The sequence below is a fragment of the Protopterus annectens genome, chromosome 1.part1 (assembly GCF_019279795.1).
Source record: "Protopterus annectens isolate FY-2018-M chromosome 1.part1, PAN1.0, whole genome shotgun sequence".
Classification (NCBI taxonomy): domain Eukaryota; kingdom Metazoa; phylum Chordata; order Ceratodontiformes; family Protopteridae; genus Protopterus; species Protopterus annectens.
The window spans coordinates 538,053,127-538,078,006 of record NC_056726.1 but is presented as its reverse complement, the minus strand read 5'-3'; the positions used below and the strand labels follow the sequence as shown (position 1 = coordinate 538,078,006).

Here is a 24,880-nt window from a genome sequence, read left to right as displayed (position 1 = left end):
CCTTTTGATGGTTCCTCCTTATTTGGACCAAAAGTTAGAGACCCTTACCAGATGTGAGCAAGATGGTAAGATTCTATCTGCCGTTGGAGTCAGTTTTTCTGCCCCTGCTAGACCTTATCACAAAGGTCAATGCGGTGGAAAAATGTGGTTCTGTAAGACCCAAGGAGCCTTTCCGAACTCGCAAGGTGAAGCCTCCTCCACGGGCATAGGGGGAGGCAATGGTGGAAGACTACGCCTACGTGGCAGAGGAGGTCCACAGAACCAGGGTGACTGGGATCAGTTCCTTGGGAAACCCTGTCAGCGCTCCTGAAAGGAGGCCTGACTGACCTGCTCTGGAGGCAGTTGGGGGGACTTTTGTCTTTGTACCTAGGCGCCTGGCTAAATTTCTCAGAAGACCAATGCGTACAAAATGCTATATCCAGAGGTATTCCATCCCCTTTCACTCTCACCCAAGGCAAACAAAAGGAATCCCAGATGTTCCACCCAGTCTACAGGATGTAGCATCTGTAGAGGTCCAGAAACTATTGCAAAAAAGTCATCCAACCAGTTCCAGCAGACCAGCAAGGATCCAGAACTTACTCAAGGTTCTTTTTGGTGCCAGAGAAGACAGGGGTCTGGAGACCTATTCTGGACCTCAGCAGACTCAACAAATATGTGGTAAAGACTAAGTTCTGGATGGTCACGCTTCAGTCCATTCTCCCATTTTTAGGGAGGGACGATTGGATGTGCTCTCTATCTCCAGGATGCGTACTGCCATGTCAAGATGGCCAGGCCATCCAGGGATCATCTGCGCTTCTTGCTGGGAAGCCAGTCACTTCCAGTTTCGGGCCCTGCTCTTTGGTCTCACTACAGCCCCCCCGAGTGTTCACCAAATACATGGCAGTGGTCATGGCTCACTTGAGACATTCAGGAATCCAGATGTTTCCTTACTTGGACGACTGGCTCCTTACCACCCCCACCAGGTATCCGCTTATTCGGGCAAGGGATGCTACCATTGATCTATGCTTACAGCTGGGCATTACGATAAATTCAGAAAAGTCTGTTTTATTGCCATTGCAGTGTACAGTCTTTATAGGAGCAGACTTAGACATGGTCAGCATGTCCTTGAAGCTCCCTCCCGAAAAAGTGATTGTCCTCCAGCAACAAATTGTGGATCTCCTGTCAAAACGAAAAGCACCAGCATCACAGATTCTCAGATTGCTTGGCGCACTATATGGCAGCAGCAATTATTGCAATACCCCTTGCGAGATCTCACATGCGCATTCTTCAGTGGCTGCTATTCACACAATGGACGTTTCAGGACTTACCCATTGATCATCTAGTTTTGATTACAGACTCTTGCAAGGACGACTTCCGCTGGTGGCTAACATCTTTGACTGTGACTATGGGCCGCCCATTTGTTCTCCCCAATCCAGTGCCAATGGTAACCATGGATGCCTCCCTGATCGGGTGGGGGGAGGGTTATCAAGGATGGACAGCCCAAGGTACTTGGCAGGCTCACAAGGCTCATTTGCACTTAAATGTCCTGGAGATGAGAGCAGTTCTTCTAGCATTGCAGGCCTTTCAAGACTCTCTTCCCCTAGGCACGACTGCAGTCCAGTTGGACAACATGTCAGTAGTCTGGTGGAGGAACCAAATCCTACCCCCTGTGTCGAAGGGCTCTGAGATTAAAGAAATGGGCAGAGTCCACCCAGCGTTTTCTAATTGTAACCTACATTCTGGGGAAATCCAACGTAATAGCGGACAGACTCAAAGCTATTCTGCTACCTCATGAGTGGTCTCTCAAAAACGAAATAGCGGAAAGGATTTTCCGCAGATGGGGCCAGCCTTGCTATGACCTTTTGGTCACCCCCACAAACACCAAGTGCAGCAACTACTTTGCCCTGATCCCTCAACATGGACAAGCCCAGAGAGACGCACTTGTCCACGATTAGCCTCTGGGACTCCTATATATTTTTCCTCCCTTTCCACTGATTCCCAAAGTATTGCAGAAAGCCAGTTTTCTGGGCAGGACACTTATCTTAATTGCCTCATATTGGTCTCGTCAAATTTGTTTCCCCTTCCTGAAGCCTCATCTACTGGAGGAGCCTTGGATCCTGGACCCAGTGCCGGATCTGTTGACCCACTCATCAGGAGCTCTTCAGTCCGTCAAACCGACAGCTTGGCTGCTCCAATTCCCAGAATAGCCAGGTTCCAGAATTTATCAGAAGCACGGCATATCCTATTGTCTCATAAATCTTCAACTAGGAAACTTTACCTCAGTAAGTGGAAAAGGTTTTCCATCTGGGCACAACAGAATAAGATTGACCCTTTCCTGGGGTCTGTATCAGATGTAGTGGAATTCCTAACCAAACTGTTCAGTGAAGGAGCTGCAGTAGCAACCGTTCAAGTCCAACTCGCTGCCATTTCTAATTTTTATTTAGGTGCATCCGAAAATGGTGGTATGTCTCATAAGCTGGCTAAGGCTTTTTTGAAAGGTACGATGCACTTAAAACCACCGATCAGATCTCCTACTACTCCCTGGAACTTAAATCTAATCTTGTCCAAAATTATTATTCTGCCCTTTGAACCTGCCTCTTCTTGTGAGCTGAAGTATTTTTCTTGGAAGACCATATTCTTGGTGGCTATTACTTCAGCACGCAGAATTTCAGAATTGCAAGCCTTTCCATTAAGCCACCTTACCTAATATTTCATAAAGATAGGGTTTCCCTTGGGATGAATCCATCGTTCCTACTCAAAGTATGTTCAGAATTCACACCGAATCAAACGATTGAGTTACCCGTTTTCTTTCCTAATCATTCAAACCAGTTGGAATATATGCTTCACAAACTATTTGGACAGAACAAAATACCTCAGAAGGGCTGATCAGCTGTTTGTCTCCTCAGATTCAAAAATAGGGCGCACCTGTCTCCAAAACTACCTTATCGAAATAGCTCTCTGTATTTCTTTTATCTATAGTGAAGCGGGTATTGCATTATATAACAAGGTCAAGACTCATTCTACAAGGGTGGTTTCTACTTCTGCAGCCTTCTTGACCAGGTTACCTATAGATTGTATTTGTGCAGCTGCCACCTGGTCAAATCCACGTACCTTTATATCTCATTACAAAAGTGGACAAGGCCTCTAGGGACAGAGCTTCTTTTGGATCTGCTGTCCTGAAACAGGTACTCCTGTGAGCCACCCAAGATTGTGGGGCTGGGGAAGCTTCCCATCAGTAAGAATGAAGGCAAGCTTGAGCAACTTCACATTAAGAAGTTATGTACTTACCATAACGTTCCATGTGAGGAGTTCTCACCTTCATTATTATGACCCCCCAACCCCCTTCCTAGGTCTAGAAGTACGAGAGGTACCACATTGGTTTTGGTTTTCCTTGAAATCTGGGATAGGTTTCTACACTAGTTGGCAGCAAACAAGAACTGGGGAATGTAGTGGTGCATTGTGGGATATGGCTTTGGCCTCAAGCTGTTTGAGACCTCGAGCTTTGCTATTTGGCAGACTCTGAGCCGATGATTGGCTCCGAACCTATCAGTAATAATGAAGGCGAGAACAACAACTCACATGGAACGTTATGGTAAGTACATAACTTCTTACTCTCCCAGTCTGAAAAAAAGAAAAATTACCAGGACTAGGAATTCTTGTCACTTTTAGTAAATTCAGAAATTCAGTTAGTGGCTAGTAAGCACACTTCCTGGATGCCAGCAAAGAGGAAAGTGAGACCCTGAAAGAAAATCAACTAGAAAAGGTAAAGAGAAACACTGACTGAGAAGAATGCTGCAGCTGTTCAGCAAAAAGCAGTTAAAGCTCCAGCTCTGGTGCAAAATATGGCTCCCAGTAGTCTAGGGGAAAAAATCGAATGTGCTCAGAGCTGGTTAAAATAAACAAAATATTAAAGGCGTATATAATTTGGAAAAAAATGGATGAAGCTTTAAACAGATATTCGGATGAGCTGACAAAACTGCAAAATCAGAGGTCGAAATGGAGAAAAGGCCGAGTTTGAGACTGTTCACGAAAAGATGTTTCAAAAAAGATAGAATTAGGACAGAGCACATAGGAAAAACCTGAGATTTTCTGATGTACCAGAGAAACTAGAAGGAACAGACTGCATTAATTTTCGGAAGGCACAAATAAGGAACTGGACTGGTATTGCACAGCAGAACTGTTAAAGGAAAACCCTACCTTAGAACTAAAAAAAAAATCTATATTCCCTCTTTGTTTTCTGAACTATTTTAACACCTCAAAATCAATCTGAGTGCTTCTTGTATAATTTTGTTTTCCCATAAATAACTGCCAGTGGGGCTTAACATCAGTGTGATCTTGTTTTTCTTCAGCCCTTTGTTTCCCATAATTCATTTACAGTCTGTTTTGAGTTATGCTAATCGTAAGGAACCTAGTGATGTATTTTCATCCCATTGGCTTAATGGGATTTGTGTGAATTAATCATCTTTTATACCTTCTGTAACAGGGCTGTGCATCTTTTTTTCCTGGAATGACTCTCATTTATGTTTGAGCCCATTTTACACACTACTAAGGAGATGCATAGCTGCAACAAAAAAAGTAGCTAGACTGCAGGGCTTTAGTCAAAGTATCCTTTTGTAGTCCAAGATGAATTGGCAGTCCCCTCCCAAAAACTTTGAGATGACAAACTGTCCTTGCACTTGGAGATCTTTGCAGTTGTATCTGTAAAATCATGAACTCCACAAACTGCTAAAAATACACAAAACAGGCTGCAGGCAACAAAGAACTCACTTTATTACAGGATAAAATTAAGCACTTTTGTCTACAAATGTCGGACTTCATTCTGATGAAGTCTCTGCCATTTGTAGATGAAAGTGCTTAATTTTATCCTTTAATAAAGTTAGTTCTTTGCTGCTGGCAGCCTGTTTCATGTATTTTTAGCAGTTGCATCTGTGACAGCTGCTACTGGAAAGTAAGATAGTTGAGAAAATTTCTTTTCAAGTACCTGCAGTGGAAAGATTTTTACTTTTATTTTTTTTTACTTAAATGTTGTAGAAAATGTTTCATTTTCATTTGTTTTTAGTCATGTTCTTTTTCCCATTACTAAGTAAATCAATAGTAAAATAGAACCAACTTTCTATTCATTAACTTTGGAGAACCATTTTTTCTGAGGCCCAGATGTCTTGTAGCATTTTATTTTCTTTGTGTTTTTTTTCTCGTACAGTGATTTGTTGAAGTACAGTAAAGTCACTCTTCTACAAACATGACTCCTTGACAATGACAGTGAGGTTAAGGTACTGGAAAATTGTATTCCCCAGTCCCAGCAGTGAGGAGATTGTTTTTTTTTTTTTTTTGGGGGGGGGGGGCTGAGCATTGCAGGAAATTCTTGCATTTGTTTTATTACTAATGTTATGCTTTAATTTTACAGCCAGATATGACCAGCTTTCTATTCCTTAACTTTGGATAACTTATGCACATATGTCTTCTGGCATTGTTTTTTTTTCTCTTTAAATGTTAATCTGCTCATAAACTAATTTGTTAATGTACAACACAATTATTCTGTAAACTGACACCTTGATAATGACATAAGTACTGCTTATGCTCTGGGCTTTGTAAGACTTAAACATTACTCTTGTGTACTTTTGCAGGAACCTGCACTCTTGATGGTTACAACCATCAGTGAAATGAGGCATGCAGCAACTCATTCCTGTTCCTCTAACTGAACTTGATATGTCTGGCAGCAAGTGTAGAAGACTAAAGTTCTGTTTCTAGTGCTAAGAGTGAATCCTTCCATATTTATTTTCCTACTGTGTGACTTTGAGCAATTCACCTGACCAGAAAGTGCTTTCTGGCAATTGGGAATATGGGCTAGACTCCCTAATGGTCTTATGGACTGCATGCTTAGCAACTTTACATGAACCAATATCCCTCTCCCTTTATTCTTTTTTTTTTCAGTACACATCACGACTCTCAGTACTTTCTGTGTTGTGCTTCAGTCTGTTAGCTATGTTGGCTGTGGTTTTCAGTAAGTGTCCAAAGATCTTCGTAGCTTTTCATTGCATGTTAAATCTTTTCTGTAATGTTTCTCCCTCAGTCATAATTGCAGTGTTGATGTGTTTAATATACAAAACATTTCCTTTCTGCAGTCTCTCTTCTGTGCACTTCCCCACAGTTGACTACATGAAATTATGAATATTTTTTGCTGATATATTTTTACATTTGTTAATCCGTGTGTGTTTTGCTCTTTGCATGGTTCCCCAGGTTACAGTCTGCCAAATAAGCATCTTTTGTGAAACTGTGTATAGCTTCTTTAGGAATTCTTCCTTTTAGAGGAGCAGTCTTCTGCCCACCCACTAATGTTTTTCTACCCCCTGGTAAACTCCACAGTTGAACTAGAAAGCAGTGGTTTGGTGAGCAATGCAGGCAATGTCAACGAGACAAGCAAAATGGCTGTCAAAGATGCCCCATTCACAATGTTACACACAGTCTGCATTTTCCATTGTACGGTGGTAAAAAAAGGTACAGCACATATTCAGGAAGGTCTGCTAATCATCTGTTTTCTCTGCCAACTGCACAGTCTTATGAAGCATGGTATGTTAATACATTTAATATTTTAAGAAGCATTGTAGTATACTTTGCTGCACATGAACTGCTGTATCACCTTACTCCTGTCTTTCATACATTTCAACCACATCTTGGTGTTCTTTGGGTTGTACTTTTTGTCCTCCCTTTTATATGTAAATTATTTTCCTTGCTTAAGTAAATTTGGCAGAAGAGGTGACTACTGCCTTTAAACCCTTGACTGAGCTAATTGCTTTGTTTTGCTATGAAAGGTATGGATACAATGGAAACATCTGTGAGTCAGTGTAAATTTTCTTCCAATCTGTAATAAAGACAGTGGAAAACAGTTTCACACCTCTTAATAGCAGCTGCTGCGCTCCTCACAGCAGCAGGGACTAATGGTCTTATAATTGTCAACAGTCCTTGACATACTAAACTAAAGTTTTTCTGTGTCCGTGGTATTTCTTGCAGGCAGGGACAAAGTCTTTGGCAAAGTATGCGAGAAGTTAAACTTGCAGTATGTGGGCTTTTCTTTGATTCCAAGGCAAGGAAATGAGTCAGTACCTACACAGTACTGGAACCATATGCAAAAAGCAACCAAAGGGGTGTAGTTAACCTGTAGAAGATGGAGTTTTTCTTGAAAGGGCACACTGTGTATGCTCCAAATCTGGCCATGAGAAAGCAGCCAAGACCTGCATTAGTATAGTTGTAAATCGACTAGCACAAAGAGCTGATCTGACAAAAGCTGTGCCAAAATGTCAAAGTATAAGCTGGAGACAACAGGCAGAAGAGAAACAAATTTATTCCAGCAATCAGGGACTGTTGAGAGGCAGGAGTGAGATTTAAGCTGTTGTATCCAGCTGTCTTAAGGGGAATCTGCTTCTCATTCTTATGTTAAAGCACATAGATTTTTGAACAGTGGAAAATGTTTCACAGGCAAAGGAAAATGCTTGACAGACAGAAAAGCACAGGAGTTGACTAGAAGAATTTGGAGTACCTTGCAATTGAATGGAGGTCTAGAGCTGGAAGCTGGGGCTGGACAGGAAGACGACCGGCAACATGAAAATTAGTAAATACATGTAAGACCATAAATCATCAGTTGCATTTGTGAAAGAAAAAGTGGAAAGAGTAGACTGTTGCCTTTTTCAGTGCCAAACAAGTTTACAAAAGGCATCTGCCTCACTTCATGCCATTAATGTTTGGAAGGACACTGGGGTGGGGGGGAAGAAGAAGAAAAAGGGTAACTAAAAATGTGCTTTTAACAATATTTCTGTTAAACATTTCACTGTATAAATTGCATGTTTTATAGTAAAGCATTTTTAGTTCTTGTATCCAGTAAGGATATTAAACAGATGCATTTTTTCTCTACTTTTAGTATTGAATGTGGGCATTGTAATGCAAAGAGAAAAAAGCTAGGCAAATGTTAATAGGCTATTATCTTGACTTGCTGAGATGGGGAATGGGGTGCAAAAGTACACAGATCATAATACATGTAGAGCTGATACGTTTTCTGTACTTTTGCATAACTGAATGTCTGGATTAACACCATTGGCTTAATCCTAGTTTTATGTGGAAACAAGTAAATAAGAGAACACTGAACATCATTTTCTGTTGCCAGTAAATGTTTCAGCTTGACTTTAGAAACAGCCTGCAGCTGAGGATTTCATTTTTTATGCTTCCATGGAAATAAGCTGATAACAGCACAATAAAAAGCCAACATTGGTTTCTTAAAGGCTAAAAGTTAATGTTTTCCAAAAGCATGCAAATTGTTTTATCACAGTTGAGAGGGGAATTAGGGTAAAAGAAGGAGCAGACACCAATTTGTGTAAGTAGAAGCAGAGACAGTAACAAGCATCTTAGAATGTATAACCTTGATTTTAGGTCAGTTAAGGCCTGTGTGTGCAGCTGACTAGGACAATTGTTCCTGTTAGGAGGGGGTTTTATTTGAAGATGTTCATAGTTTTGTGTGTTTGTATTAAGTTAACAGGTTCTGGGGGGTGCTTTTTTGACGGTTTTCGTTAAAACTAAAAATCTTGTAAAATGACAGGTTCCAATATTCATAACAAGAAAAAACTGTATAAAGGATTAACCTGCCAGAAATCAGTGGGTGCATGTATAACAAACTAAAAATAGACATTTTAAAAAAGCATTCAGTGTAATAGGTGGAAGTAATGACTTATGGCAATACTTTCCATGTTATCTTGGAATATAAATAGTCTTTCAGGTATAGACAAAAAGGAAATAATATTCAGTTAGATTAAGAAATGCAGAGTGCAAATAGCAGTGCTACAGGAAACACATTTGGAAAGAACTGCGCATTTGAATTTGATAAAGGATTTCAGGATGGCTGTTCAGCAGAGTGTCGGGGACAAAGGAAAAGAGGAGTACTTGTATTAATTGCTAGAGGAGCTTGAATGGTGATAGAGGGGAAAAAGACGGCAGATTTGTGCTAGTACTACTAGCAAGGGATGAGGATTACACTGGCATGTATTTGTATTCATTCTAAAACTGCTGTTATGGAGCTAAAAAAATTCTGGGAGAAATAAGCTTTCAGCAGGGAATATTACTTGTAGGTGGGGGCTGGAATTTGATTTGCATAAATGAAGATGTCTCGGGGTGGGGGGGGGGGGCTAGAAGGGAAGATGTAATGAGGGTAGATTTCCAAAGCATGAAAATATTTGTTATGGAAGATGCGACTTCAGTAGTAGGAAATCAGAGAACTTACATATTCCCCAAGATCCATTGAGTGGGCTAGACAAATTGTATTTTACAGGAACATGTGTATTTAATTAAGAACTTTGACACATATCCAATAATTATTTCAGATCATGTGCCAATAATTACCAAGACAAAAATGCAGGGTAATAAAGCAGCGACAAGACACTTTCTTCTCTTCTACCTGTTAAGAAGAGATGAATTTAAGGAATCAGGAGTGGAAATTATGTATGCATTATTAGGGATGATGGAAAGAACTCCAGAAGTGATAGCTAGCAAGTGGGACTCAATGAAAGTGGAGTTTTAAAAATAGGGTTAAAATCATAGATGCTTGGGTAACAAGAATTATTTAGAGGGACTGACAAAGGTTAAAAGATTACATAATAAGGGAAATCTCCCAGAACAAGAGGCAGAATTGCAGAGTGCTAAAGCGAAAATAATGGAGTACCTAGATAATATGCATGAGTTTACTAAGATTGCTGTTAAAAGTAACTGTTTTTTCATAATTCCAGAGCACAAAAACTTTTGCCACGACGACTTAAGCAACAGAGAGTAAAAAGGGTTGTTGCCAGAACTTAGCCTTCATCAGGAAAAATAACCAGAGATCCTGTGGATGTATTGGAGATATTTCAGAAGTGTTATGAAAATTTCTAGAAAGTGGAGAAATCAAGAAAAGCACAAATGGAAATGTATGTGGAAGACTTAAATATGCCAAGGTTAGAGATAGATGAGGCTCAAGAATGAACAGTTATGATAGGAGTGGAGATAAAAGTGGTGATGTGTAACCAATCTTCAGGAAAGTCGCCAGGAATAGGTGATATTCTGGTGGAAGTTTTGAAGCTAGGAGTGAAGAAAGTGGTAAAGCTCTAGAAGGCTTTGTTCAGCAGTATTTTAAAAGAAAGGGGAAGTACCAGCATCCTGGAAAAAGCTGTGGTGGCTGTAGTAACTAAATATGGTAAATACCCATTAGATCCAGCTTCTTTCAATTTTAAACGTGTTTGTAAATCATAAGATCATAGGAAGTTGCTAGGCTATTGGTCCTGAGGCCCTTACAAGCCTAGCCAGGAATTTAGCCCATGTTCCAACAAGTTAGCACCCTATGCCACTGTCCAACAGGGAAATGGGTGGAATCCCAGGAGTGTATTCTGTTCCCCATCCAGTTATCCAGCTTGCGTTTAATGAGGTACTCTGCTTTATATGGAGAGGGAGTCTATTCCACAAAAGGGGGAATCTCTGGGGCACGCATCTGTCCCGCCAACAAGTCCTGTAATGGCTAAAAGAATAACAAAGGCTTTTTCAAAATTGATAGATATGGATCAGTGTGATTTTTGTGGATGGGGAGGCAAACATTTGACAACATTAACAGAATAACAATGATTCAGGGGAAGCAGAAAATAAGAAAATATCACTGTTGCTGGTAAGTCTTGATGCAGAGAAAGCATTCACCAGAGTAAGCTGTGATTTTATGGACAAAGGGCAATGGAAGTATTTGCATTTCCTAATACAAAAATAAGGTCCATTAGGAGGATACATGAAGAATCAGAGGCAAAACTCAAACTGGGAAGGTTCCCCACAGATAAGTTCTGTCTGAACAGAGGAACCAGGCAGGGGTGTGTTTCCCCCCCTTTATTTGCAATTTATTTAGAGCCATGTGGGGGGGGGGGCGCGCTCAGGAATTCAAGAAAGTAAGGGATGGTATTCAAGAAAAGCTGGCTTTATTTGTAGATTGTTTTATTTTGTATCTGATAGAACCAGAAAGGGATATCTCACTGTTGTGGAACATTCTAAGACTGTTCTAAAAATCTTGGGGATATAAAATTAAAGAAGATAAAACAAAGGCTATAGCTGTAAACTATGTACCGACACATGAATTGGCTCAGCAATACCCACATTTATGGGGACAAGATACAATGATGCATTTTAGGAGTGTGGGTTGAAAGGGGTTCTGTTATGGCATCTAAGGATATGTGGGAAGAGACTAAAGAAAAGATGATATAAAAACAGAGGAACTGGAAGCTCTTGCCTATGGATATGGATAGCAGGATAAAAGCAGTAAAAATGTTTAGGCCGTTTTAGTTTTGTACACAGGTCAGGCATATTTTTATCAACCAGCGTAGAAGTTGTGGATAGTAATAGAGTTGAAAGATTTCATCTGATAGGGGAAGAGGGCAAGGGTCAAGTGGGATAAGTTAGTCCTTCCAAGAGAACATGGAGGTTTAGGATTACCTGATTTGAATAGATATCAGAGCTAGACAGTTATGGATCTTGTATATAACACAAGCAGAAACTATAATTCAAAGTGGATGGAGGGGGTAATTCAAGAAATAAGGAAAGTGTGTGATTTTGGGCTCTGCTCATTTAATGAGAACAAGTCATACAGAATATTCATAAAGCAGCAGAGAAAGTATACTGAGAGCTAAGCCAACACAAGAATAGAGAAAGGAGGTTCTGCCAGTTGGGATGACTGGAGTACACAATAGCCAAGAGGGGGGTGGAATTTACTGGAGGAAACTGGCCAAGGAACCAATAATAGCTGATATGGGACAAGGCCGAGAAGACATTTGGACTGCGGCCTAGAGATTGCTCTCCCTGTCATGGATTGATACCAGAGTATAGGCAAAGAGAAAGGGATAAGAGGAATCCTAAATGAAAGACCTGAACTGGTTGAATTTACAACAGAAGCTACCGTTAAATGGACAATTAGTGAGGCATATACATTATTGCGCAATAACTATAGGAATCGGATGTGGTTAGAAAAGATTGGGAAGAGAGACTAGATAAATCTAGAAGATTTAGAATTTTGCCTGGAAGTGTTTACATAGCTACTTTTATACCCCCAGCAGATTCCAAAGAGCTTTTTTGCTCAGGTAGATGACAAATGTTAGAGTTGTAATGGGAGAGAGGTAACTGGGAGCAAATTTTTCCCCAAATATAACAAGTTGGCAGATTTTTAAAGTTCTGTATGGTGTACTGTCAGGAATACTGGGTGAGCAAATAAGTAAGGAGTTTTTTTTTAGCTGGGGTACAGGATCTGGATTGCCTAGATATAGTGTAAGGCCTTGTTAAGTTTAATTCTGGTGGCTGATAAAAAATAAGTTGCTGGAAAATGAGATTCCAAGTCCAAATTACCCAGAGTTGAAGTATTTAATATTATAACAAAGATAAGTACAGGAAGTGGGTCCTTTAGAAAGGTTTGGAGTAAATTTACATAAAATGGTAGTAGTAGGGACAACACAGCAGAAAAATAAAGGAGGAATGAGGTTTAAGAGAAGGCAGGAACAGAACAATTTATGTAATGTTGCTTTGTACCGTATAGAATATACTATTCATGATGTATGCTTGTAAATGTGGATTTAATACATTTTGATTACTGTAAGTTTGTGTCATAAGTGATGATTCAATAAAGGTGTTCTTCCATAAAATGGGAGGGAAGTTGAAGGAGGGAAATGGGCAATGCAGATCTGTTATGGTAAGAAGATAACTTTCCTATCTGTCTTTTTTCCATCCATTCCTCAACTGAGCAAAGGTGGTCTAACGGAAAGATGTTTCTGCGGACACCAAATCTGAAAGTCACCCTATCTGTGGAAAACAAAACTAAGTTTTAGTCTGAAATGAAGGTATGAAAATTAGACCAGGTGGCAGCAGCACAAATGTCAGCAATTGAGGGCCTAGAAAAGAAGGCTGAAGAGGTAGAAACTGATCTTGTGGAGTGTACCTTAGACAGTTTAGGTTGAGTCAAACCCTTCTTATAAACATGGGAGATGCAACTAGTCAACCATCAAGCTAAGGTAACCTTTGAAATGCCTTGTTCCAGCTTGGCTTTAGAAAAGGATACATACAGATGTTCTTGGTGTTTCACTGTTGCATTCATTACATTTTGGGTAATCTGCTGGCAGGTTGCCCTCAGTTGGCCTGAATTCCAAAGTCTTGGGTCCTGCATCGGTTGCTGTCTCCTCTTCCATGACGTCAGGGGTATAAAACAAGCGGCCGATGCCATTTTCTTCAGTCTTTCTTGCCGCGCGGTGCCCGACGCAGAAGCATTTCGCAAGTGCCGGTCGGCCGACTCTTGAAATATTCCAGTTTGAGTTTCAGAACCGAAGTCTTCACTAAAGCTAAGTACCCCATTGGGGAAACTTTTTTTTTCTTGCTCCATACCGATGTCAGAAAAAGTTAATAATTGTATTACTTGTGGGAAGCAAAGACCTCATAAGGATTTCCATTTATACTGTATTCCTTGCCTAGGCCCTGATCACAACGTGCCTTGCTGTCAGTTTTATGCTAGATTTAACCAACGCACTATTAAGCGTCAGTATATCTTTGCCTCAAAGTATTTTCGAAACCGATTTAACTACCCAGAAATGTCATCGGATAGCAGTCTGACTACCGGAATACATAAAATACGCAAAGAAAAGGACAAAGACAGACAGTCAAGGTCCAAAACCGACGGCAAAGCTTCTCCTAAGCCAGTCGCAGATACTCGGTGAGGTGCTTTCGCAGCCCCTGATGCCCGCTACTTTCGAGTCGCAGGCCCCTACTGAGACCCATGTGGAGTCCGGCACGCCGCATGATACTCAAAGTATTGGACCCACAGATGTATCTCCCTCGGATGGGTCCGGAGCCGCTGAGCAGGCACTGGCTTCTGAGTGTGTATTCAGACCTCAACATTTTTGTATCAAACCGACGACAGCTGCAAAACCAAAGACAAAAGCAACTTCTAAAATTAAAGCACCGAAGCATGAGCCACGTGTACAGGCCTCTATGCCTAAAAAAACAGATCAAAATGGCTGAAGAGCTTATTACCTTGATCAGGGGTTCCCATCCCCCTCCTGATAAGAGACCTAGGCAAGACACTGATTATTAATCTTCAGATCAGGTTTCTATTTCTTCTGATCAGGAATTATCTATACCTCCCTATGAGGATTCTGATGCATCACCTCTTGAGGATTATTCACTTGGAGAAACCTTGCATACTTTGAGGGAGCATTTTCACTGGGAGAGTCAAGATTTCTCAGAATCAAAAGAGAGGCTCAGGGATTTCCTCCTTCTCCCTCAGCACAGGCCTTTAGCCATACCCCCTGTTTTAGACATTGTGGATGTGTTTTCTGAGTCGAGCTTGACTCCTTACCCTCCGGCAGCATGGCTGATCATGTAGGCATACAAACAACTTCTCTCAGTAAAGCTGTGATGGATGTCATTTTGGAAGCCAGAAGGCCTAGTACTAGAAAATCTTATGCTGATAAATGGAAGAGATTCTGTGCTTGGAATCGAGCACAAGGAACTGATACAGCAGAACCAAATATTCCTCAGATATTACAATACTTGACTGAGATGCTTGACAAAGGCCTATCTTTCTCATCAGTTAAAATCCATGCCTCTGCCATTTCAGCTCATTACAATACAGAGCCACCAATCTTTTGTCATCCTTTACTAAAGCAGTATCTTAGAGGAGCCAAAAATTTAAGGCCTCCTAGAAGATCACCAATACCCGCATGGGACCTCAATTATGTGTTGGAAAAGCTCACCCTGCCTCCATTTGAACCCAGCTGCTACTGCTGATATAAAGTTCTTATGGACAACAGCTCTGCTACTAGCAATTACTTCAGCAAGAAGGTCTCAGAGCTGCAGGCACTCATGGCTGTGGAGCCTTTTATCATATTTTACCCATACAGGGTGTCTCTGAGGACAAATCCTTCATTTATGCCTAAGGTGGTTTCCAGTGTGGCTTTTAAACAAACTATTCATCTGCCAACCTTTTATCCAAATCCGCAGAACAAGGGGGAGAGAATTCTGCATTCCTTGGACGTACACAGACAACGAAGATTCTATTTGAGCAGGACTAAAGCTCTAAGAAAAACTGAGCAATTACTAGTGTCATATGCTGCAGGATCAGAAGGAAAGGCTATTTCAAAGCAGACTGTTTCAAAGTGGATAAGCCACTGCATTCGTTTCTGCTACTTACACCATGGCAAACCTGTGCCCAAGGGCATTAGGTCTCATTCCACTAGAGCTGCAACTACTTCAGCAGCCTTTCTCAGAGGAGTACCAACCAAAGACATTCTGGAGGCTGCTACTTGGAGTTCTGTTCAGAGGCAAAGCATTATCATTTGTACAGGTGTGAACAGAACTCTAAGTCCAGGGCAGGCTTTGCCCCTGCAGTTCTGCAGGGCCTTATAGCCACACCTAATGCTGTTTAGCTCCAGCCTCCCATCCATAGCTTTGGGATTCTACCCAAATGTAATGACTGCAACAGTGAAACAAGCAGAACATAGTACGGTCGTGTACACTTACCATAAATGTAGATGTTCGAGTGTATTCACTGTTGCAGTCCAGGTTACCCACCTGCCATCCCCCTTTCATTCTGGAGTTTATCTTTCCTTCTCTATCTTCTACAACCTATGTGGTGTATTTGCTTGTAGATGAAGGTAAAGTTTGTATTGATGCATGTATATATAGCTTTTATATATATATATATATATATATATATATATATATATATATTTTTTTTTGCTACCTTTTGGGGGGCACCTGACATCTGGAGCAAGAAAAACTAAAAAAAAAATGGCGTTGGGTGCTTGTTTTATACCCCTGACGACCTGACATGGAAGAGGAGACAGCAACCGACGCAGGACCCAAGACTTTGGAATTCAGGCCGACTGAGGGCAACCTGCCAGCAGATTACCCAAATGTAATGACTGCAACAGTGAATACACTTGAACATCTACATTTACGGTAAGTGTACACAACTGTACTTTGGTCTGACTTCCTAAAAGGCTTGGTTCAATGGAGATGAAAGGTAATTATCTATATACTTCTAGTAAATTATGCCCATACTCTTTTTATTAGAAAAGACGGAAAGACAACTGGTAGATTAATGCTTTGAGTGAAGTCTGTGTGACTATTTTAGACCGAAAAGATTGTTTGTGCATAACAATACCCTGTCCTTGTGGAAAAAAATATATGGAGGTTGGGAAGACAGGGCTTGGAGTTCTGATGATCTCCCAGGTGAGGTAATTGCAACTAGGAAATTAATTTTCCTACTCTGGAATTCAAGTCCACCTTAACTGCTCGTTCAAATGAAGTTTGGATTAAAGCTTGGAGTAAGGTAATAAAGTCCCTAGAAGGAAGTGGGGTCCTTAAGAAGAGGCCTTAAAAAGAAATTGCTGCTAGCTGAACTTTGATAATGGAATAACTAGCTCCAGTGAGGAAAATCGGAGAGAGAAGGTCTCTAATATTGCTGGAATAGGCATAGAAAAGGGATTCCTCTGAGGCCCAAATGGAATGTCTTTTCCACTTACTTTTTTCCTAGTGGGCAGTTTGAGAAGTGCTGATGTGGATTACTTTGGGAGAAAGCCTGACCTGACTAGCCATCATTGGAAGTGAAGAAAGCAGTTTTAGGGTTTGAATGATGAAGCAAAAGATCCAGAATCTGATCCAGGACCCAAGGGGGGGGTGTACCAGCTGAGGCCATGGAAAGAGAAAAACTACACTTGACAAGGCCAGAAATGGGCAATGAAGATGACTTTTTGATCTTCCTTTGTATTGTTTTCTGCAAAAAAAATCAGAATTAAAGACATATGGGAGACCGAAGGACCATTTGTGAATCGGAGTGTCTCTCTGACTTCCTCTCTGGGGGAATCGGAGCAAAGAACCTGCTGAAATTGGAATTGGTGGGAGAAGCAAAAAGATCGCAAGATGGCAGACCCCATTGGTGAAAGATTTGTCGCCACTGTTGGATTGAGACCACTTGTGAGGCAGCACAGTAGCTCTGCTTAGTGTGTGTTTGCTAAGGCACAGGACTTCCCCCAGTATATGCATTGCTATTAGAAAGAGGTTGGAAGGTAACACCCACTGCTACACACTTAACTGATTCTTGATACAGTGGGTAAGAAGTGAGTTTCCCCTTGTTTATTGATTTGTACTAGAGTACCAACATGTCTTCCTGAATAGCAGTCGCCACTAGAGGGAGGCCATCATAAAAAGCCTGCAGTGCTAGAAGATCTGCCCTCTTCTCTAAGCCATTGGTATTAAGATTGGCCTCTGCCCATGTAACTTGAACCATCTTCCTTGTGTAATGCCCCCAGCCACCCTATTTGGGAAGCATCTGTGGTCACCATGGTGTTCAGAGGAGAAAGGACAAATGGACTACCCCAGGATACTTTTAGAGATTGAATCCACCAAGTTGTACAAGCGCTGTAGATAATTTTAAAGTAAACTCGAAAACTTGTGGGTTGGTATCTGAGAAGACCACTGAACTGCTGATGTTAATGTTAACACTCCCATGTAATACCTTGCTAAGGGAACCTAGGTGTTTGAAGCAAACATTGACCCCCAAAAGTTGTAGAACCAGTGATGGAAGGTGTTTGGTATCAGGCTGCTTAATGTAGATAACCCGCTGTCCAGTAACTTTGCTATCAGAATGGTTATGTTCAAGTGGGCTGCTATGAATTTCAGAATTTGTACTGGAGAGAATTGCAGTTTGTTTTGGTTTACTGTAATTCCTAGGTGGGAACAAAGCTGGAGCAAATTGGTCTGTAGCCAGGACAAGAGGAGACCTGATACTAGAGAGGGGAATACCTAGAGTCCTTGCAGTCTGAGATGAGCTACAGCCAGTGCCATGGGTTTGGTGAACAGCAGGGAGATATGGTAAGACCAAAGGGCAGGATTCTGATTTGAAGGCTGGAAGCAAAGAATCCTGTTGGAGTGTCCTTATCTTTGTGGTAGTACTTACCATGAAGGTCTATTGAGCACATCCAGTTGTCCTTCCTCAGGAGGTGGAGGGGAGAGATTGGCTGTACTGTGACCATTCAAAACTGTGAGTGCTTGACGTATTGATTTTAGGTGGCTGAGGTCCAAAATTGGCCTTGGGTCCCAGTTCCTCTGTGGTACTAAAAAGAATCTTGAGTAAGTTCTGAACCCTTCCTTGCTGGTCTGGTGGGACCTCTTGGATGACTTGCTTGTCTTTCATTCTACTTGTAATGCTGCAGCTTTTTTTTGAGAGAGTGGAATGTTAGAAAATTTCTATTATAAAGGGGGATGGATAAAAAAAGAAATGTAATAGCCTCTGGTAATTGTCTGCATCCAAACATCTTTGGTGAAGTTTTATGCTTCTGGGTGCAGAAACAAGTGCCTCTGTCAGCCTTTGGAGTACAGCAATCAGACAGCCGTTCAGGAGTGCTAATTAGGTCTCCTCTGAGAAGAGACTTCCTGCACCCTTGATTCTGTGGCTCTCCTCTGCCATGAGTACAATGTCTACAGTTTTTTCAGAGCAGTTCCTACACAACTTGGAGCATCGGCTTGTTTCAGTTCGGCTCCAGGTTCCATCTCTGGGTGGTCTCATCTGAGCAAGGAGTGACCACGGTTCCGAGGCAGTCACTCTTGGTTCCAGGCTCCCTTCACTCTTCGGGAGGGGGGCAGCCTTCGAGTCAATGGAGAGGACCTTGTCTTTTGCAGTTACTTGGGTAGTTCCTTCCTCCTCTGAGCAAATACCTTCCTCACACTCAGTTATTCGACCTGTATGTCCACTAGGGCAGTGAGTGCCAAATCCCCAGGAACCTCGGATACAGATTTTGTCATCTTCTGATATCTCACCAGACTATCCCCCTGAGGAGGTTCCTCAGAAGTAGTACAAGAGGAAGCACTTGTATTCTCCACAGGAATTGGTCATGGAAGACACTGATTTTGATGAAGGGAAAGGGTCCCCAAGGTCACCCCCTGATGTCTCTTTTGCAGACATCCTAGAAAATTTGAAATAGAGGGGTGACTGGAAGTCTCAAACACTACCTTGGAAGAATCTATTTACCTGCAGGCTTTCGGTACTTGCCAGTCTACTTCTTGGGTGACTCCACCCACTGACAAGCTCATTCAGTTAATCCCTCAGTGGGTGTGGAAGGCACAGAATACATTGAACCCAGTCCCATGAGACTGGACAAAATTTTATTTGCCCCGAGGATAAACTATTTTAGGCCAAAGGATTAGTGGTAGATGCCATGGTCGTAGCGGCCACCACCAAAAAGGAATTTGCTGAGGTGAGTTCCTGTATCCATCCACCCAACAGGGGGGTCTCTGGTGATGGCTGGATTTGGGAAGCAGGGTTACACTTCGATCGTTGCTTTAAGGTCTTTGATTTTCCTGGTACAGTCTACCAAACTTCAAAGGGATCTGATCAAGGAGCTGTGTGATAACCTGGCAGGAGCTGTTACTGAGGGAGTCCAAGAAAAAGTTGCTTCCTAGTTGGCCACCCTGGAGTCTGTCAAACTCATCCATGAGACTCATTGCGCATGCAGATGAAGGGACCACCAGAGTAGCAGGTTCAGGTGTAGCCATTAGGAGACGTGCCTGGATGGGTCTGAGATTCTGCAGAGCCATTTAAGTCTTTATTCTTCAATGTTCCCTTTGACAGATCGGCTCTGGCCTGGAAGATGGACATTATCCAGGTGTGAGAAGGATAGTGAGACCCTTTCTGCTGTGGGTGTACTTTTTTCCACTCCCCAAATATCCTTTTCCAGGAATCAGAGGACTGGTGGAAAGATGTGGTTCAAAAAGTCCCACGGGCCTTTCCAGGACACACATGGAGCCAGTTCCTCTAGGGGCAGTGGGGGGACTACAGTGGAAGACACCATCCATGTGGCAGGGGTGGGCTGCAGAACCAAGGCTTCAGGGACTCCTTCCTGGGTGGCCCTTTCAGGGTTCCTGAAAGGAAGCCTGATTGTCTTCCTCCGGAGGCAGTCGGGGGATGCTTAGCCTTGCATCAAAATGCCTGGTTAAATATAGCAGATTCTTGGGTGCAAGGATTATTTCCAGAGATCATACAATAGCCTTTTCACTTCATCCCCCTGTATGGAAAAAAATCCCCGATGTTCCACCCAGTCAGAGGGAACCAACCAGCAGTTCTAGAAATTCAAAAACCTGGTCGAGAAAAGTCTTCCAAGAAGTTCCACCAGACCGGAGAGGGTCCAAAACTTGACCTTTTGGTGCCAAAAACAGGGGACTGGAGAACTATTTCTGATGTCAGCGTGCTGAACAAATCATTTTGACAAAATTCTGGATAGTTACAGTACAGTCCATTCTTCTGTTTTTTGAAAAGGATGACTGGATTTGCTTGATCTTCACGATGTGTATTATCACACAGAAATGGACAAGTGCTTCTACTTCTGGCTGGGAGCCAGTTATTACCAATTCAGGCTGTAGCCATTTGGTCTCACCATAGCCCCCAGGGTGTTCACCAAATGTATGTCAGTAGTAGTAGCTCTGAGACTGGAAGGATTTAGGCTGTTTACATACATCAACTGGCTCATTACCGCTCTGACCAGGCATCAACTGATAGAAGCAAGGGATTATGTTCTCCAGATCTGTGTGTACTTGGGAATAACTATAAATTATGAAAAATCCCAAATGACTCCAACTCAGAGTTTAAAGGAGCAGCACTAAGTATGACAACAACCGTAGCATCCCTTCCACCTGTGAGACTTCTTGAAAAATACTTGACAGCAAGAGAATACCCTACTGGACTAATGGTAGTGATAATAACTCTAGTTCCCCTAACAAGATGTCACCTGAGAATTCTACAGTGGCTGGTGGCATCTCAGTCATCTATACCGTACCATCAGATTTTGATCCAGTCATTGCAGAAAAGGTTTAGCTTGGTGGATACACTCTCTAAAGAAATTCTCCTGGGCTGCCCCTTCGTCCTCCCAAACCCCAAGGCTATAGTGATGACAGACGCCTCTCAAGTGTGGTGGGGTATTTTCTGGGCAAGACTGTCCAAGGCACCTGGTCCAACTTTGAGGTCAACTTGCATATCAATGTTCTGGAGCTAAGAGCAGTGCTTTTAGTGTTGCATGCCTTTCAAGCTGATCTTCGTGTGGGAGCAATTGTGATTCAAACACAATATGTCAGTAGTTTGGTACGTCAACAAACAGGGAGGAACCAAATCTTACCCCTTTTGTCATGAAGCACTCAGTGTGGCAGTGGGCGGTCTCTTCCAACTACTTTCTGATAGCAATGCACATTCTGGGGTGTTCCAGTGTGATGGCAGGCAGACTAAATGAGCAGACGTATTCTCCTGTCTCATGAGTGGTGTCTCAATCCAAAAGTGATGGAAAGGATTTTCTGTCAATGGAGCCAGCCTTGCTTGTGACCTGTTTGCCTCTCCCCTAAATAAGTGCAGCAACTACTTTCCAGATTCCCCCCTCTGGCAGAGTCGCCAAGAGATGATGTTCTCCACACTTGGCCCCTGGACTCCTATATGCCTTCCCCCCGATACCTCTAATCCAAAAATTCTTATAGAAAGCACTCAAGCTGAAGAGCAAAGTAATCCTCATTGCACCTTATTGGCCTCAACAGAGTTTGTTGCCCTTTTTGGCCTTATCTGATTCAGTGACTTTGGGCACTGGACCCAGCTCCAGACCTTCTGTCCCATCCAGATGGATTAGTTCATCCAAACATTCTGAACCTCAAGCTGACAGCATGGTTCCTCCAGTTCCATTAATTGCCAAACGAGTTAACCTTTCTTCCCCAGTACATCAGATTCTCCTAGCTTCTCGTAAGCCTTCTACCTGTAAATTGTAACCCTTTTCTTTGGGTCTATTGCTGACTGTACTGCAGGAAACCCTTAAGTATTGCCTTATTCTGATATTCAGTGACTGCTTGGTGTCTAAAGACTGGACAAATTGAACAGTCCTCCAAGACTGGCAGCGCCCAAACAATAAACACACTTAAGGTGTGTATCAGAATTTGGAAGTTTTACTACAAGCCACGCATTTCTTCTGGTTTATCCAACTTGATGGCAAACTTGTATAATAACCTAACAAAGACCAAATTCACAAACCCTACCACCAAAAGAGATACCAACGATGGAAACCCGATTTACTAGTAAAAGGGGGGAGACAGTGTAATGGGCACTGAAGACGTAGAGAGATAAGACAGAACCATAACTGTTTTTGTTTTGGTAAGGGAAGGAAAAAGGAGTCGCTCAAAAATGATATGATAACACAACCAAGAGTACTAAAATGCATCGCCAAAGAAAGATGAGCCTGACCCAGCAAATCATATCCATACTCTTGAGTGGCAGACTAGATCTGAGGTTATGTTGGGGACAGGATTATGGGTAAGGGGAGGAGCCTGAGCTATGGATCCATGTCTGGAAAAGAGGGTGAAGTTGGAGCCGAGACCAGTCAGTTGAACAGACAGGATATCCGATACTATAGTATCGGCAACTTTACTGTCAAAACTTCCAAGTAAAACTTTTAATCAACAGTATAGGCCTTACTGTCAAAGTAAAAACAGAAAGATGTACAAATTTTTAATCGGAAAAACAGCAGAGTACACTGTTCAATCACAGACAGATAAAAGCAAGAGGGAGAAAAATAAAAACCAAAAGGGCTTTCTTATCCATGCTCATCAGCTTGAAAAATCCAGAGTCAGGAGCAGTCTTCTCAGGAATCCTTCTCTTACTGTGGCAAAGGAAAACTGAAGGGGTCCTGTCTGTGGGCCTGAAAAGCAGTCCCTGTGCTGTCAGGTGATTGGCCCATCACACCCACAGACAGGTGAGGGGGGCTCTAAGCTTTGGTAGGCTGCCAGAAAGACAATATGTGCAACATCTCTGGACTGTATACATCACATCAGCCTGCGACTACAGTACATCGATTTTCTTCTCTACTCCGGAGATCTGTTGTGGACCTTAAATTGTTTCATCTGTTGGGCTGGTGGATAAGCACTTGTAGATGTATAAACAGAGCATGTTTTATGATCTTGCAAAATGCTGTTGCCTTTATTAGCGAGTTCTAAAGACTGGTCAGAGGAATGTGAGCTATCCTGAATGCTTCATGTGAATTCCATTGTTATCCTTCCTACCTTTACAGACCAGTTGATGTGAATTCCATTGTTATCCTTCCTTCTTTACAGACCAGTTTACCTTTGTTTTGACCGTTACTTGTGCACATTTTAAAAAATATTTAATGAAATATATTTGTTTATAGTTGAAACATTTTGCTCATATGCGCGTGCTGCTAACTTTCTTATTTAAGTACTGGCTGAGTAGAAGTTATTTTTGATAATGTTTGAGTGTAAACCACTTTTACTTTGGTTGTTGGTACATATTCTGAAATGCACATCATAATGGCAATCCTGTAGAAAATTAACCTACAGCTTTGCTGTGTGAAAGGAAATTATGATGATGAAGCTTTAACATCTAAAATCAAGAAATCTCCTTAGATGCAGCATTTTAACACTTTCTTAATATATTTGCAGCAAATGAGAACACCTGTTGTTTTATTGGAACCAAGTGCGTATGATGGAGAACAACTAATGGGGGCTACACCCAGTTGTGCTTCTGATGTTTCTGCTGTGGAACCTACAGGCAACAGTAATAGAAAAGATTGGCGTCTACCTTGAATTTAGTATTGGGAGTGGGGTTGTGAATTTGCCGCCCCCCCCCCCCAAAAAAAAAAGATTTCTGAATTTTCAACTTTTTTGTATGTGGTTGTTTTAATAAAACAAATTTTCAGTATACTTTATAGTTATTCTCTTTTTTAGCTAACTCTAGTATTTATTATAAGGATTTGTTTTCTAGATTGTTAATGCATTTTTGTAGGCAAAGGTCAGACCTTCATTTTCTTCCCTTTTAAGTTAGAGATGTACTGTAAAACTGATTAATTCCAGAAGAAAGCTACACAGATCAGTTGCACAAGATGTAAGTTTCCTTTATTCCCCATGCATTACATGTAACAAGATGTTCCAGTTTGTCCTTTAAGCTAGACCTTGTTCCTCCTAGCCATAGTCACTAGTACTGCATGTGAAGCAAGAATGTGTATTGATTTCCTCAAGAATAGCTTCCGTCAGCGAAAGCTACACAGATCAGTTGCAGAAGATGTAATTTTCCTTTATTCCCCATGCATTACATGTAACAAGATGTTTCAATTTGTCCTTTAAGCTAGAGCTTATTCCTCCTACCCATAGCCACTAGTACTGCATGTGAAGCAAGAACGTGTATTGATTTCCTCAAGAATAGCTTCAGTCAGCAGACCGTGTGCCATAGGATCATAGGAGGTTACTAGGCTTATGGACGTAGAGCCCTTACAAGCCTAGCCAAGTTAATTCTTGTTCCCAAGAGTGTCTAATATGGCTAGACACTAAATCGGTGCCTATTACCCATATCTTAGAGGGATACAGGTGGACCCCCTGGGGTGAATGTACTGTTTCCCATCCAATCGTCCAAATTATGCTTAAATAGTGTCAATGAGGGGCTCTGCTTAACATGAATTTGGAAGTATGTTCCAGAGATGAGGTAACCTCTGCGAGATAAATCTGTCCCTCCAGCAAGTTCTAGTGAGGTCGCATGTTAGGTTAAGGTCCCTTGAGCATGTGACACATGTACCATTTGACTTGCGAATGTGTAGCGGTGTCATTAAGGCAGGGTCGAATAGTGCCTTATATGCAAGGCACAGGTTGCCTCTGAGCTGTCTGTGTGACAGTAAAAAGACAGGGATATCGGTCTGTCCACATATGATGTGCTGGAGACCTCGAATTTTTTTTTGTAAGAAACCTTTGCAGTATCTCCAATTGCTGCAGGTGCTTAGAGAGGTATATACCAAAGGGAGCATTATACTCTATTGGCCTGATGATGGAAGAGTACAGGGGGTTTGTAACCTCC

The 24,880-nt window shown here is 41.9% G+C and overlaps 1 protein-coding gene across 1 annotated transcript in view; it reads left to right on the top strand.

Moving 5' to 3' along the window:
- The window catches only part of SELENOH (selenoprotein H), a 278,702-nt gene extending 255,039 nt beyond the window's left edge, over positions 1–23,663 (top strand). Inside the window, exon 5 of the mRNA XM_044076575.1 lies at positions 23,479–23,663. The gene's annotated coding sequence lies outside the window, so the exon portion shown is untranslated. The remainder of the gene's footprint in view (positions 1–23,478) is intronic.
- Positions 23,664–24,880: the final 1,217 nt, after the last annotated feature.